General features: G+C 45.8%; 2 protein-coding genes across 10 annotated transcripts in view; one reads left to right on the forward strand and one right to left on the reverse strand.

Annotated features, from left to right (window-relative positions):
* LOC136833067 (solute carrier family 13 member 2-like) overlaps positions 1-16,991 on the reverse strand; it is a 153,139-nt gene that overhangs the window by 24,277 nt on the left and 111,871 nt on the right. The gene's annotated exons all lie outside the window — the stretch shown is intronic.
* Positions 1-16,991, forward strand: part of LOC136833447 (leucine-rich repeat and WD repeat-containing protein 1-like) — a 93,205-nt gene that overhangs the window by 8,188 nt on the left and 68,026 nt on the right. The gene's annotated exons all lie outside the window — the stretch shown is intronic.

A 16,991-nucleotide genomic window follows, 5' to 3' on the forward strand; every position in this document is an offset into this window, starting at 1 on the left:
TCTAGGGTCAGCCTGTCTCTGTTCCTGTCTCGACTCGGTCGGATCTTTCTGATAAGGATTTCTCTTGCGAGGAAGAGGATCCGGTACGGAAGCCTGTTCTCCTTCAGTGAACGAGAAGCGAATACAAGCGGATGGTGGACTTCATTCATGCTCTTTACCCACAGTCCAAGGCTCCGGAAGAACCTTTTCAACCTAATCAGGCGATGTTTGAGTTACTGTTTGCGATGAAACCAGTGGTGGCTCATGCACCAAAGAATCTAGTTTGGTTTGGCCGTGTCGAGCAGGCATTGAGGGAGGCGGATGGTAGGTTAGCGGCATTAATTGGGTCGGGTAGGCAGGATTCCACCTTGCTTCCTTCTCGTAAGGGTTTTTACAAGGTTGCGGGTAACCCTTCTGCGGGTGTTAGGGTCCCTCTTAATGAATCAGTGGAAGCTCTTCTATCTAGTGTCCCTTCTTCGAATCGTTTGGTTTCTGTCACGGCGAGAGAAGCGGGTATTTTGGAAGACAATTTTCGTACTCAGTCGGAGGCTCTATCCCATTCGATGTGGATGTTATCTGGTTTAATGGAGTTCCTTAAACAGGACGGTTATTCTCCCTCGGACCTGGTTTTGTTCGACAACCTCATCACTTCGGTGTCAATGGGACTGGCCTATCAGGCAAACATTTCGGCTGGTTGTACGAATTTCTTCGGTAAGAAAAGGAGGGATTTCTTTCTGAACCATCTACCTCTGCATTATCCAGATAGTCACAAAAGGGCTCTGTTGAGAGCACCTTTGGCGCTCAGCAACAGTCTTTTCAGGGAGGAAGATGTAGCGTCGATGGTAAATTTCGTTTCCTCTTCTTCAGCTGTCGAGTCACAGCAAGCCATGATTCAAGTGGCAGCACAGTCCTCTAGATCTCCGAGAGGTTCCAGGATGACATCACCAGCCAAGTGGACGCGTTCCAAATCACCAACCAGGTCCCCTAAGAAAGTCCGCTTCTCATCCAAGACTTCAGCTTCTGCTTCAGATCCGAAACCTTCTGTCCTTAAGAAGGGTTTTCGGAAATAGGAGACACTTCCCTCGTCTGCACCGGTAGGAGGTTGCCTAGCTCCATTCTGGGAAACCTGGAAGGAGTATGGCGCGGAGAGTTGGGTAGTGGAGGTGTTAAGGAGGGGTACAGAGTCCCTTTCGTTCTCTTCCTCCCTATCCAGCTCACCGGTTCATCTTCCCAGTTATTCCCCTTCCTCCATCAGGGAATAGCGTTAGCAGCAGAAGTCCGAGCCCTCTTGGAAAAAGGGCATTAGAACCCGCTCCTTCTTCCCCAGGTTTTTACAGTCGGATTTTTGTGGCTCCAAAGTCAGGAGGATCTTGAGACCCATCATAGATCTCTCGAGTCTCAACCGGTTCATCATCTCCCGAAGTTTCATATGGAAACTTCTCAGTCGGTGCTGCGGTCGGTCCCGAGAGACGACTGGATGATTTCAGTGGACCTCAAGGGCGCTTATCTCAGGTTCCGGTCCATCCGGAATCTCGGAAGTTCCTTCGATTCTCGGGTCCAGCTGGAACATTTCAGTTCAGAGTCCTCTGCTTCGGTCTGACCACAGCACTTCAAGTCTTTACGAGGGTGATGTCTCCTATTTCAGAGATAATGCATTGTCGGGGTTTCAGGATGAGGCGATACCTCGACGATTGGTTAGTTCAGGCTTCGTCAGTAGAGGAAGTTTTGCAGGCGAGGGACTTCTTACTGAATTTGTGTCAAAAGTTGGGAATACGCATCAACTTAGAAAAGAGTTCTTTGATTCCAGCTCAGACAAAAACGTATTTAGGAATAACGATTCAGGCGCAGCGTCGTTTGAGGGCTTTCCGACGGAGGAACGAGTTTTGGCAATTCTGAGCCAACTAGAAACATTCAGATCGAACAGAGCGCAACCTTTGAGCCTATGGAAGAGCTTGCTGGGCAGGATGGCCTCCTCTCTCTCCTAATTCCAGGGTCTCGTCTCCGGATCGTTCTCTTCAGGCATGTCTCAGGAATCGCTGGGACTTTCGGGAAGAGAACGCGTTCATAGTCTGGGACGATTCTTGCCTGAAGGATCTTCGGTGGTGGTCAGAAGAATATCATCTGACCATCGGCGTAAGATTGGACTCCCCCATTCCAGATTTCCATCTGTACACAGATGCCTCGGATCAGGGTTGGGGAGCAACCCTGGAGGAATGTCAGGCCAGAGGCCTTTGGTCGAATCTGGATTGGAGGGAGTCCATCAACCACAGAGAACTACGAGCAGTAGAAGAGGCTCTAAGTTGCTTCGCAGATCAGTTAAGCAACAGGACGGTAGCGCTCTTTTGCGACAACGTAACTGCTGTGTCATACCTCAAGAAGGAGGGGGGGACAAAATCGCAAGTTTTGAATCAAGTCGCCCAGAGAATTCTCCACTGGTGCGAGTGCCACAGGACTACTCTCATTCCTCAATTCGTGTCGGGAAAACTCAACGTTTTGGCGGACGCCCTAAGCCGATCACAAGAGGTTCTAGGGGGGGAATGGACACAAGTGCAGGAGGAAGTTCAACTTCTATTGAAGAAATGGCCAGCAACCATAGACCTGTTCGCTATGAGACTAAACTTTTGCCTCCCAGTATACTTCTCCCCAGTAGAAGATCCCATGTCGTTCGGGACGGACGCCATGTTGCATTCTTGGAATGACATGCAAACATATGCATTCCCTCCGTTCGGAATGATTCAACAAGTGTTGATGAAACTCAGGAACTCCTACAACGCCGAGATGACGTTGATTTGCCCTTTCTGGCCTCAAAGACCTTGGTTCCCGGACCTTCTCGATTTACTGATAGATGTTCGGTTTTCCTTCCAGAGAGGAAAGATCTTCTCAGACAGCCGCACTTCCATCACTTCCACGGAACCTCCGGCGTGCTGAAGCTAGCTGCGTGGAGACTATCCAGTGAGCAGCACATCATGCTGGACTCTCTAAGGCAGTGGCTCGCCAACTGTCTTTCTGTCTGAGAAGATCATCCAGAAAACTATATCAGGCCAAGTGGGCGGTGTATCGCAGTTGGTGCCGGAACCAAGGTCATCGTATTTCACTTCCAGCGGTAGCGAAAATAGCAGACTTTCTACTTTTTCTGAGGAAAGAAAAGAAATTATCGTACTCTACGATCGCCGGTTACAGATCAATGCTTAGTAGTACGTTCCGTTTCCATCTTCCGGAATTGGCGACCAGTAGAATACTTCACGATCTCTTAAGGTCTTTTAAGATAGAACGTCCAGTTCTTCCCCTTCGGGCACCATCGTGGGATTTAGCGGCGGTATTGACTCTCCTTAGGTCGTCAGAATACGAGCCATTAGAAGCACTGTCATTAAGACAGTTAACGAAGAAGGTATTATTTCTAGTTGCTCTGGCCACAGCTAGAAGAGTAGGAGAGATTCGGGCTGTCTCAAGAACTGTATCTTTCTCAGGGAAAGATATTTTTCTGTCATATTTGCCGGAATTCGTAGCTAAATCGGAATTGGAATCGAATCCTTTACCCAGAGCGTTTAGAGTAACGTCTTTAGAAGATTTCGTAGGAGGTGACGCTTCAGAAATGCTATTATGTCCGGTCAGGGCGCTGAAGGCTTATTTATTACGCACAGAAAAGATGTTGCCTCGCCCAAGAACGCTATTCGTTTCCCCCAGACGTCCTTCACACTCGATCTCGAAGAATGCTATTAGTTTTTTCTTAAGAGAGGTGATACAACAAGCGTCGGCTAATTCTTCGACTCTTTCGGAACCATCGAACTCCTTTGAGCCCAAGAGCTCATAGTATTAGAGGGTGGCGACATCGCCGGCATTTCTCAAGAATTTTCGGTGTCGGCAATCTTAGAAGCAGCTACTTGGAAATCAGTATCAGTTTTCACTTCTTTCTACCTTAAGGACATTCAATTCTCGTCGGAAAAGGGTTACTCGCTGGGTCCTTTTGTGGCAGCCAATTCAATTCTTTAGTAAAGGGTAGATTAAGGGTGGGGGTGGGGAGAGTAGGGGCAAGGTTAGACAGCATAAGATAGGTGAGTAGATTTGTCAGTGAATCGGAATTCTTTTACGAAACACAAGATGTTTTACAGTTAAATGAGGATAGGTATATCCAGGTGGTTTTCAGCTAGATTTATTCACCCTCTCGGCACAGCATTGATGGCAACGGACGGCAATGATTCGGAAGCTCCGACTGCACACTCAACTTATCCTCCGTACATGAGAGGCTACAGTAGCCACATGGGAGGCTCGTCGTTCCCCTCCATGCATGAGAGGCTACCAATAGTCACATGGGAGGTTCGCCAGGCTCCGCTACATGCGAGGCTTTGATTAGCCACATGGGAGTTAGTTTCCCTTCTTCCGTGGGAGGTTTTCCTTGAATACCACATGGGAAGTAGCTCGACCCAGACAGTACCATGACTCGAGACTGGCGTTAATGGGTACTCTCTCCTTTCAGGCATCCCCACCTGCCGAGTAGACTACCAGGTGAGGTTTGTTTTTATATGCATAGTAGCGATAATGAGTTACCTGCTTTACTTGTTGGTAGGTCGGTCTGACTTAATTGAACCCACCTCCACTAAATTTTGTTAATCGGGCTAATTCAGGTGTTCAGGGAGTGTATTGCAATATGAAGTTTTCATAATAAAACTAATATTGTAATACTTACCTGAACACCTGAATGATTCCCACCCTCCTCCCCACTTCAATCTGATTAATGAATAACGCAATTGGGGTTCTCGCCATACACAGCCGGGACTTGCAGCAGCGTTGCCAGCGTTACGCTAGGTAACTCATTTGACAGGATTTTCCTGTAAGCGTTGTAACGCTGACAGTTAATTACCCACTTAGTGGGTAATGAGTTGGGGATATAGTTCGGGCTGGTAGGTAACCAGGGCTAATTCAGGTGTTCAGGTAAGTATTACAATATTAGTTTTATTATGAAAACTTCATTTTCATATAAGTTACTTATATAAAAATATTTAGTTCTATTCAAAAATCACGGTAGCGCTTCTATTGTTTTTGTGTAGGTGACAAATCCCGCCCACTTTTGGAGAACAAGAGAAACAACATAACAGAGAGCTTCATTTCGTTTTCTGCTGGCTCCTGACTAATGTCGGGCATTTTCTGCAGCCTTCATCGCTTTTTGGGTGTACAGTATTTTCTGGAATTGGGGAAGCATTTGAATTTTGTTGTCGCCCTCAAGCATTAGTTTGTCTTGTTAGTTTTTAGTTAGCATTATATCTAGCTTTTTGGATTCATAATGTCGACTCTAGCTCTTCAAGCATTTGCTTTTGCAATGATGGATGTAGGACTAGATTAACTAAGTCGTCATATGACTCTCATTCTAAGTATGTTAAATGTAGGGGGCAAGAGTGCAATAGGGAGAATACTTGTATAGAATGCCGGGACTTGGATGACAAGAAATGGAAAGTATTGAAGTCTCACTTAGACAAGCTTGAGAGGGAGAGAAAGAGGCATGTGGCCTCTAAAGCTGAAAATAGGGCTAATTTAGAGTCTACCCCTTTACCTAGGCTAGTAGATGATAGTGCTATTCCTTCATCACTGGTTCCTACTATCCTTAGCCCTCCTTCTACTTTACCATATACTCCTGTGCCTGGTTCCCATGCTTCCAAACTCGATCCCACTGCCAGCCTCGAATCTTGTGGTTAATATGGTGGCGGAATTAGGGGCATCCCTAAAAGTCTTGATGGATAAAGTATCAACTGGTGCGCATAGTGACAGTGTTGTGCAAGTTAAGGAGGTGGCCAGTTGTCCCACGGGTACTCCTAGATGAAGGTCGCTGTCCCACTCCCCTGAACCTGGGAGAAGACATACTGGAGGTCCAAGGGAGGCCGGTGGGGTTTGCCCACTGGTAATCGCACCCTCAGCCGAGCCTGTTGCCTGATCCTAGGTTTCGATGGATGGCCGGAGGAGAGGCGTCTCAGTGAGTGCTTATCAACTCTTGTCAGATTTTGAAGGTTGTCCCAACAAGAGGCAACGGTGGCGCAACCCAGCTTTGACTCGTCTGCTTAAGAGGCACACCAATGATGTGGACTGCTCCCCTCTCCCAGTCAAGAGGTATAAGGAGGCCAGTCATAGTCTTCAACCCTCCTGCAGCTTCGCTGATCTGCCATCTGCCTCTACTTCAGCTCGACCTCCTCTGTCTACCTGGGACAGCCCGGAGTCATTTTCTCCTTATGTTGAGTGCCCATTTTTGATTCCCAAGTGCCCAAAAGATCCGCTCAGGCTCCCGTCATCTTCCTCGAAGCACCTCTCTGCCTCTGAGTGCCTGTCGCCACTAGAGAGCTTGGCACCTGCTTCCAAGCGCCAGACACGAGCTCCTGAGCGTTTGGTGCCAGCTCCTGAGCACTTGGCGCCTGCTCTCATGTGCTCGGTGCCACCTTTCCCTCCTCAGCGCACACTTCTGTTCAGGAAGATCCATCGTTAGAACCGATTAAACGTCAGTTGGCGGCAGTTATGGTTTTTTTGCAGAAAGCTCCCACAACTCCCAAGACCTCGAAGGATATGTCTTTGTCACCTGTCTCTTCAGATGAGGAGGACTTTGGACAGAGCCCCGCACCTCCTTCGGCATATGCTGCCTTTCTTAAGTTTTTCCTGGCCAGTTTTCCTGACTTCTTTGCATCTGCTGCCCTGGTCTCACCTGCTTCGACCTTCCTTATGAGGAACCAGTCAGACGACAGTGCTTGGTTCCCTAAGTTGGTGCGTTCCTCCTCCTCGAGGAAGGCACTCAAAGAGGTGGATGATTGGCTCTCTGCGAAGAGGGAGCAGGGTAAAGCCATCTTTGCTTTTCCTCCCTCTAGACTGATTCGTAGGAGATACCTCTGCTACTCTACTGGAGAAGCTCGCTCTTTGAGAATCGCTGCCTCCTCCCAAGGGGACTTCTCCGGACTGATTGATTCGTCTCGTTGTTCAGCCTTTCGTTGGTGAAAATTATGTTTTTGTCGTCGGAGTTGGATCACCTCATCAAGAACATCTTTAAGGCGTTCGAGATGTTTATCTTCCTGGATTGGACTGTTTGGACCCTCGCTAAGAAGATTGAGGACTGGCCTGACTTGGCAGAGGACTTCTTTTCAGACTGGCTGGCTGTTTTGTCGTGTGCTTACAAAGACATCAGGGATGGCTCCCTAGAGCTTGCTGCTCTTTTTTTCTGTGGTGGTTTTAAAGAAAGGGAGTTGTGGTGTTCCTTCATCACAAAAGGGGTCACGCAAACCCAGAAGTCTGCTCTCCTTTTCTCTCCCTTAGACCAGCTGCATCTCTTCCCACAAGCTGCCATCAAAGAGATTTCATCGGACCTCCAGAAAAAGTCAACACAGGATCTACTGGCCCAGTCCACTAAGCGACCGAAAGAATCCACCGCCTCCATCGCTAAGTCTGTCTCTTCACTTCAACCACAGCCCTTTCGTGGAGGTAAGCAAAAGCCCCAAACAAGACCTCGCGCCAGACTACGTTTGTCATCAAGGTCCATCAAGAAATCTACCTTCAAGCCTGCCTCCAAGAAATGAGGATTCAGTTCTTTGTGCTCCAGTAGGGGCCAGACTTCTCCACTTTTGGGAGAAGTGGAGTTGCAGAGGGGCGAAGCAATGGATTGTCAAGGTCCCGAAGGAGGGCTACTCCATTCAATTCTGAGAGAAGCCTCTGTTAGTCAAGTCCCCAATTGTCTTAACTGCTTACTTGGAAAGCTCTAAGAAGTTTTCAGCCCTTTCGCAGGAGGTTGATTCCTTCCTTCTGAAGAGGGCTGTAGAGGAAGTCGAGGATTACAACTCAGAAGGGCCTACAACCGTCTCTACGTAGTCCCCAAGTCATTGGGGGGTTGGAGACCCATTCTAGATGTCAGCACCCTGAATCACCTCGTTCAGGAGATGAAGTTCAGTATGGATATGAACCATTCAGTCCTGTCATCCATCCACCAGGGCAATTGGATGATCACCCTAGACATGCAGGATGCGTACTTCCATGTCCCCATCCATCCAGACTCCAGGATGTATCTCTGGTTCGTCTTCCAGGGCAGAGTTCTTCAGTTTTGGGCCTTGTGCTTCGGCCTCTCTACAGCCCCTCAAGTTTTTACTCAAATTCTCACTCTTCTTGGCAAATAGCTCCATTTCCTCAGCATACACATCTGCCTTTATTTGGATGACTGGCTTCTCTGTTCCTCATCGAAGGAGAAGTACGTGGACGATCTAAAGAGAACTCTTCTCCTGACTCAAGAGTTGGGCATTCTTATCAACAGGCAAAAATTTCAACTGACTGACACAGGTGATTTTTATTTGGGGATGATCTTGAACTCACAGACTTTTCAGGCTTTTCCATCCCCCAAAAGAGTCGCCTCCTGCCTTCAAACGGCCTGCAGGTTCCTCTCTCTCCCATCCTGTTCAGCCAATCAGTGGATGAGTCTTTTGGGGACTGGCCTCCATTGAGCAGTTGGTAAGGTTGGGCAGACTGCACATGAGAGTTCTGCAGTTCTTTCTCAAGGTCAACTGGAATAGGAAGACTCAACCGGACTCCTTCTTCTTTTCCATCATGTCAGAGATCAAATCGGACATGCAGTGGTGATTGTGCGCAGGAGGACTTCTGGGAGGGAAGTCCCTTCTTCCTTTGATACCCGACCTAGACTTTTATTCCGACGCCTTGGATCTGGGTTGGGGAACCCTTCTAGGGAATCAAGAAGTTTCTGGGACATGGTACACGGAACAAAGAAACCTCCACATCAACGTCCAGGAACTGAAGGCTATTCACCTGGGTTTCCAGTCCTTCTCGACTCTGACCTTCGGCAAGACAGTGATAGTTCACTTAGACAATACCACTGCCTTGTCGTACATCCACAAGCAAGGAGGCACATACTCCTTCTTCCTCTACGAGGCCCCGAAAGATCTCGTTCTCTGGGCAGAGCAGAACCAGGTGGCAGTCATCACTTGGTTCACTTAGGGGAGACTGAATGTCTTGACAGAGTAGTTGAGCTGTTGCAAGCAGGTCCTTCCCACAAAGTGGACCTTAGACCCCCTGTTCTGCAATGATCTGTGGAGGTTGTGGGGCACACCAACCTTAGACCTGTTTACAACATCGAGGAATAGCCGCCTTCCTCTCTTCTGTTCTCCAACCCTGGACCCCTCACATGGGTGATGGATGCCATGCTTCTGGATTGGACAAGCTTGGATGGCTACGCCTTCCCACCCTTTGGTATGATCAGGGAAGTAATCAACAAGTCCTTGTCCCATCACAATGTTTCGATGACCCTCGTTGCTCTGTTCTGGCCCAAAAAGAAATGGTTCCCAGACTTGCTTCGGTTATTAGTAGATTTCCCGAGGCTCCTTCCACAAAAACAGTCTCTTCTCAGACAGCCCCATTAGCATAAAAATGTAATTTTTTTATATTTTATCATAAAAATGTCATTTTTATATAAGTAACTTACCATGTAATTCCATAGCTGATTCCACATTGGTAGGTGGTGGGAAAGAGCATGGACATATTCTACTCCAAAGCATTAAGTATGTAATGAATTTGAAATAGAAAGGTTGCTAACATTGAATAAATGTTTGTTTCCTTACCTGTTGAGAGAGCTGCTGCAGGTAGGTACTGCCTCTGGTTGGCGCTTCTCTCAACTTATAGTGGACGTGGCAGTGTAGCCAAGGGTTGCCCCTACATTAGTGGGAACTTTGCAGCGGAGGAAGTACACTGTATGCTGACAAAGTTTTAAAAGATGCCTTTGCCCTGGGCAAAGACCAGAATACAAAATGGCAGCACTATCACCTAAATAAAACCATAACCCAACCATTACCAATAAAAAAACGAAACTGGTGGGTACTCCTGGTACATTGCACCCCCAGGCTTCCCATGGACTGAAAACCTTAAGTCAAGGCAAGTGGATAGCAGAGGAACAGAGAGTTTCCCTATGCTTTCTCTCCCAGCACCATGCCAGCCATGGATAAAGGTCCTAAAGTGTTACAATTTTCAAACACTGTTTCAGTCCTTGAGGTAGTGTGATGCGAATATGGACTTGCATCTCCAGAACGTCGACTGTAGGATCGTGGAAAGAGACAAGTGTTTAAAAGCGAGGGAAGTTGCGACTGCCCTAATTTCGTGAGCCTTAACCTTAAGTAATGGAAAGGATTCTTCCTGGACCTGAGAGTGGGCTTCTAATATTAACTCTCTCAGAAAAAAGGATATGGCATTTTTAGAGAGCGGGCAAACTGGGTTTCTCACAGAGCACCAGAGGTTGCTCAAAGGTCCTCTAATCTTTTCCGTCCTCTGAAGATAGTATCTGAGACACCTCACTGGGCAGAGGAGTCTTTCTTCTTCCTCAGGTCCTAAGATATCCACAAGGTTCTTGATGACGAAGGATCTAGGCCAGGGTTTAGAAGGGTCCTCGTTCTTTGCGAGGAAACCAAGAGAAAGAGAGCAGACTGTGTCCTCTTGTGCAAAACTTATTCTCTGTCTATTGCCTGTAGCTCTCCAATACATTTGGCAGTAGTGGGAGCCACTAATAAGAGAGTTTTTTTTGTGAGATTCTTGAGGGAAACAGAACGAAGAGGTTTGAATTGAGGACCTGAAAGCCACTTCAGTACAACGTCTGAGTTCTAGAGACGTTGGAAGAACTTTCTTTCTTGGACGTATCAAAGGATTGGATCAAGTCGCTGATATTTTGATTAGAAGACAGATCCATTCCTCTGTGCTTAAAGACTGAGCTGAGCATTTACCTATACCCTTTGATGGTAGAGGTTGATAGCTTCCTGACAAACTTTAGGAATATCAAAAAGTCGGCTATTTGACTTATAGATGTCGCAGAAGAAGAGACGTTATGGCGGCTGTACCACCTTCTGAAGACTGCCGATTGGTATAGCTTTTAGGAGAAGCTCGTCTGCATCTCGCAATTGCCTCTGCAGCCTGTCTCGAAAAACCTTTTGCTCTGACAAGGCGCTTGACAGTCTGAAGCCTGTTAGGGCCAGAGTGGATAACCCTTGGTGGAATCTGAGAGAGTGGGGTTGTCTGAGCAGAGACTGTTTTTGTGGAAGGAGTCTTGGGTAATCTACCAGGAGTTGAGTCAAGTCTGGAAACCATCCCTTGTTCGGCCAAAATGGGGCTACTAGGGTCATGGAGGTGTTCTGATGCGTCGACAGCTTGTCGATTACTTCCCTGATCATTCCGAAGGGAGGGAAGGCGTACACATCTATGTCTGTCCAGTCCAAAAGCATGGCGTCCATGCTTGAGGATCTGGGACCGGAGAGCAAAAGAGGGGAAGACGGTGGTTTCTCAACTTTGCGAAAAGATCCACTGTGGGTTTGCCCCGTAGTTTCCACAGGTTGTCGCAGACTATTGGATCTAGGTCCATTCGTTTGGAAGAACCTGTTTGAGGCGGCTTAATTCGTCCGCAATCACGTTCATTCTCCCTTGAATGAACTGGGTGACGAGTGACTTGGTTCTCCTCCGCTCACAGAAGGAGATCCCTTGCCTTCTCGTTTGCGAATGTAAGCAAGTACCATCTCGTTTGCGAATGCAAGCAAGTGCCGTGGTGTTGTCCATGTGTACTACAATCTTCTTGCTGCGAACCAGATCCGAGAAGGATTGAAGGCCCAGGTGAATTGTTCTCAGTTCATTTACGTTGATGTGAGAACTCTGTTGTACCGTAGTCCATGCTCTGGAGACTTCCTGGCTGTCCAGAAGGGTGCTCCAGCCTATAGTGCACTGGGAGAAGAGACTTCCCTTCCTGAAGTCTTTCTCCATGCGACCACCATTGATTTCTGACGTAATCGGGGAGATGAAAGAGTCTGGTTGGGTCTTTCTGCACCAGTTTGCTTTGAGGAAAAGCTGAAGGGGTCTGTGCAGTCTGCTTAATTTTACAAACTGCTCTACTGAAGTGAGGGTCCCCAGAAGACTCATCCACTGCACTGCCGAGCAGGAAGGAAGAGCAAGGAACTGACTGACAGTCTGAAGGCAGTTCTCGACTCTTTTTGGGCGACAGAAAAGCCTGAAAAGTTTGAAAGTTCAGTATCATCTCTAAATAGAGAATCTCTTGAGTTGGTGTCAGAAGGGATTTCTTTTTGTTTATGAGAATGCCTAACTCCTGTGTCAGGCGAAGAGTTCTTCTCAAGTCCTCCGCACACTTTTCCTCCTCCGATGAGCAGAGAAGCCAATCATCTAGATATAAGTTGATGTTGATTCCCAGAAGGTGAAGCCAATTCCCCAGAGGAGCAAGGATTTGTGTGAAAACTTGAGGAGCCATTGATAAGCCGAAGCATAGGACCCGGAACTGTAGTATCCTGTCCTGAAAAACAAAGCGTAGAAATTTTCCTGAGTCTGGATGAACAGGGACGTGAAAATACGCATCCTGCATATCCAGGATGACCATCCAGTTCTTCTGTTGTACTGAGGACATGACTGAGCGAACGGTCTCCATATGAAACTTTGTCTTCAGTACGAACACATTCAAGGCGCTGACATCCAGAATGGGCCTCCAGCCCCCCGAGGCCTTCGGAACCACGAAAAGGCGATTGTAGAAACCCTCTGAGTGGGGATGTAGCACTTCTTCCACAGCTTCTTTGGAAAGAAGGATTCAACTTCTTGAGAAAGGGCCAAAAACTTAACTTTGTGGAACCTTTTGAATATGCTGTCAAGGTGATTGGAGATTTAACTAAAGGAGGAGTCTTTATGAAAGGAATGGAGTAGCCCTCCTTGATCACCCAGGGATCTGCTCTTCTGCTCTCCCATTCTTTCCAATAAAGTAGAAGTCTGGCTCCTACCTGGGCACAGAGGACAAACTTCTCACTTCTTGGGGTTAGATTTGAAGGAGGACCTCTTAATGGACTTCGCAGGAGGTTGCAAGTTTGAGCTAGGTCGAGGCTGGGTCTTAGCTCTCCCTCCATGAAAGGGCTGAGACTATAGAGGGGAGAATGATCTTGATGTGGAAGGCACAGGCTCCTTCGGACGTGTATTGGACTGTGCCAGCAAGTCAGTGGTAGACTTACTCTGCAAGTCCGAAAGAACCTTCTTCACTATGTTTTGAGAAAAGATGTGAGACCTGTCTAAAGGAGCGAAAAGTAGAACTGACTTCTGAGTCGGCGAGACTCCTTTCGAGGTGAATGAACACCAGAGCTCCCTCTTCCTAAGGATGCCCATAGAAAATAGGGAGATGAGTTCTAAAGAACCATCTCTAATTGCTCTGTCTGAACATGAAAGAACTCCTAGCCAATCGGAGGCAAAATCTTCAGCTAGGTCAGGACAGTCTTCAATCTTCCTCGCTAGCGCCCCGATGGCCCAATCGAGGAAACTAAATATCTCAAACACCTTAAAAATATTCTTGATAAGGTGATCCCGTTCAGCTGAGGAAAACATTATTGTATCTTGGCTGATGAAAAGGCTGTTCTACAAGTTGAATCCACCAGACCAGATAAGTCTCCTCAAAATTCACAGCACTCTCACTTCTCACTTCACTGTCAATACTTACATTTTTTTCCATTAGAGATTTAATAGCTGATCCCATTTCCATAATGGTACTAGGTAATACACTAAATTTCTGATTGAACCTTCATTCGAGGCTGGCAATGGGACTAAGAGAGGAATCATGGAAACCTGGAACAGGAGTAGATGGTAAAATAGGAGGACTTAGGTTAGGAGACGGAGGAGGCATTGGAGGAGTGGTAGTTCTCTCATCCCCTACATTATCCAAAGGAATGGAGTCTGCATTGGCCCTATTTTCAGCCCTAATGGCTGCTTTCCTCTTCTTATCTCTTTCTAATTTCTCAAGATGAGATTTCAAGGTTTTCCATTTCTTATCCTTCCAATCCTGACACTATGCAAGTATTATCCTTACCACATTCTTTCCCCCTACATTTAGCGCATTTTGTATGAGAATTGTATGAAAGGTTAGTTAGCCTAGTTTTACAACCCTCAGAACAAAAGTGAATACTAGATAAACTGGAATCCGACATCGTTAGCCAAAGTAATACCTAAAGTTAACTTGAACAACAATTCAACAATGATAGCAAGCCACAAAGCAACAAATTCTGAATACTTTACCAAATTCGTGCAAAGAAAAGCCGAAAAGCGAAGAAGCAGCTTCATGAAAACTTCCGATGTTGACCGGAAGCCGGCAGAAAACAAATTGGGCTCTCTGCTGGGTTGTTTCCTCGAGTCCCGGATGGTGGGCGGGACCTTGTCACCTACACACTAACGACAGTAGCGCCACTGCGTGAATTTTAAATTTATAAGCTGCCGTAGGTTAGGGAACCAATAGCTATGTAATTACTTGGTAAGTTTTACTTATATAAAATTGTTTGTTACGTGTCAGCAAAGGAAGTCTGATTACATCTCTTGGAATCTTGACTTGGTTTTAAAGTGGCTTTCATTCAGGTCCCGCTTTCGAGCCTCCGCTCTGTCTCACTAAGGGATCTTACCAGGAAGACTCACTTCCTTGTTGCGTTGGCCACTGCCAAACTTATCAGCGAGCTACAGGCTGTTGACAAGAGAGTTGGTTTTTCACAAGTGGATGCAGTCTGCTCCTTCCCTCTTGGGTTCATTGCCAAGAATGAAGACCCTTCCAAGCCCTGGCCCTGTTCGTTCACCATTAAAAACTTAATGGACATCTTGGATCGGAGGAAGGAGAAAGGCGTCTTTGCCCTGTGTGAGCTCTTAGATATTACCTGCAAAGGACAAAGAAGATCAGAAGGCCTTCTAGCAATCTAGGAACCCTTCTCGTCCACCTTTCTAAGAATGCTCTGTCATAGTTTTTGAGAGACTTGATTTCTGAGGCACTCTCGGATCCAAGAGGACATCTTGTGTGCCTTTAAGATGAAGGCTCACAAGGTATGGGCTGTCGCTACCTCTCTTGCTTTTAGGCATACTATGTCCCTCTTGTCCATTTTACAATCTACCTATTGGAAGTGCAAGTCGGTCTTCACTTCACACTACTTGAAAAAAGTGGAAACCGTGTTTGAAAACTGTAGTACCTTAGGATCGTTATCCATGGCTGGCATGGTGTTGGGGAGAGGAAGCATAGGAAGCTCTCTTTCCCTCCCTTATCTCCTCGCCTTGATGTAGGGTGTAGAGTCCAGAGGGTGCCTGGGGGTACACTGTACCTGGAGTACCCACCAGTTTTTTTAGTAGTTGGGGTGTGGTTTTTTATTACAGTGTAGGTGACAATGTTGCCTGATTGTTTTTATTCTGGTACTATGCCCAGGGCAAGGGCATCTTTTTGTAAGCTTTGCTAGCCGTTGGAAATATCCTTCGCTGCAGAGTTCCCACCTAAGTAGGGACGACCCATGGCTATACCGCCACGCCACTACAGGTTAAGATAAGCATCAACCAGAGGCAGTATCTACCTGCAGTAGCTCTCTTACCAGGTAAGGAAACAACAAGCATTGTATCATTGCTAGCAACTTTTCTGTTTCAAAGTCATTACCATTACTTAATGTTTTGGAGTAGAATATGTCCATGTATCCCACCTCCTATCAATGTGGATTCAGCTATGTAATTACTTGGTAAGTTACTTATATGAAAATGTTATTTTCGTGATAAAGATTAAGTTTCATAAGTACGTACCAAGTAATTACAGAGTCAGAGCCCTCCCTCCCTCCCCTCGCATGGACATCAGGGCACAAACGAAATGAAGCTCTCTGCTCTGTTGTTCTTCTTGTTCCCCAAAAGTGGGTGGAGTTTGTCAACTACTCAAAAACAGTAGAAGCGGTACTGCGATTTTTTAATTTAGGCTGTCATGGTTAGAAAACCTGTAGCTATGTAATTACCTGGTAAGTATATATGAAACTTAACTTTATCATGAAAATAACATTCTCCTCCCTTTCTAGGTGCCATAACCTTTTCTCTTTATTCCTCTTTTCAACACTAGGTCATCTCATTACTGTACTATAGGAGCTCCCATGGATCTCCCTTTTAATACTCATTTGTAGCTGGGCAGAGCAAAGACCTCTATGAATGTAGTCAGTGTACTTGCCACTGTGTTTACTGTAGGATTTGTGTTAGGGTAAAGTAACTTTGCTAACTTAATTAGTTTTTGTGGTATTCTTTGCCCTCATAATGTCCATATTATAGTTTGTTTTGGTACGCTTTCAAGTGCTTTTTCAGGATCCAGAAATATGTGATACTGTACAACCTCCTCTTTGCTAGGTAACATACTTTCCCTTTTCATCAGTTGCCTCAGTATGGACTTAGGCATTTGTTGACTTCTGTTATATAAAACCAGATAGAAAAAAATTATAGGTTTTTAACATTTTCCTCAGCCTCTCCTCCAGCACCTTCTCCAATATTTTCATAGTAGTATGCTCAAGCAGTCTTATTCCTCGATGGTTTCCACACTTTACTTCCTCCCCATTTCCTTTGTTTTTTAATATTGTCATGCTCTTTTCCCACTCACACATATTGTTTTCTTGTCAGTTCATACCAAAAGTAAGAGTTGTAAAATATATCGCACATTGAAATAAATGCACACAATAAGAACAAAGTATTGTAGGCATTAATGGGTGAAGCAGTATTATTAATAGTGGCAGAATCCCAAATCATCTGTGAGAATTTGTGACAGTTTAGGCTTGCTGAGATGTTTTATTATTTAGAATGGAATTGCTACATTCATTCTGATATTGCGAAAAGTAAAACAGGCAAAACAAAAAGTATGGTAAATCATTTAAATAATTCCCGAGGGAAATTGTTGACGATGTATAGCCATAGAGTTTGGGGTTTTAAAGAGGAAGTAACTGGAGTCTAAATGTAATATAATTTTATTAACTGCAGAAATCACCCTATTAAAGGTTGTAATTGCAATGATTTTTTGTTGTAAAAGCACTACATACCATACACAGATTGTATTACTCAATTTTAAAACAGGTGCTTGTAACCAACTCTGTATTTTGATTATTGAAATGTTTTTAGGTACTTTTGGTTAGAAAATAGAATTTTTTTCTGTTTGTATGTATGCTGATTATTATTTATTTATTTTCAGGGGCAAACACTACCCAAGATTAGTTATGATAATT

The sequence above is a fragment of the Macrobrachium rosenbergii genome, chromosome 51, assembly GCF_040412425.1.
Source record: "Macrobrachium rosenbergii isolate ZJJX-2024 chromosome 51, ASM4041242v1, whole genome shotgun sequence".
Classification (NCBI taxonomy): domain Eukaryota; kingdom Metazoa; phylum Arthropoda; class Malacostraca; order Decapoda; family Palaemonidae; genus Macrobrachium; species Macrobrachium rosenbergii.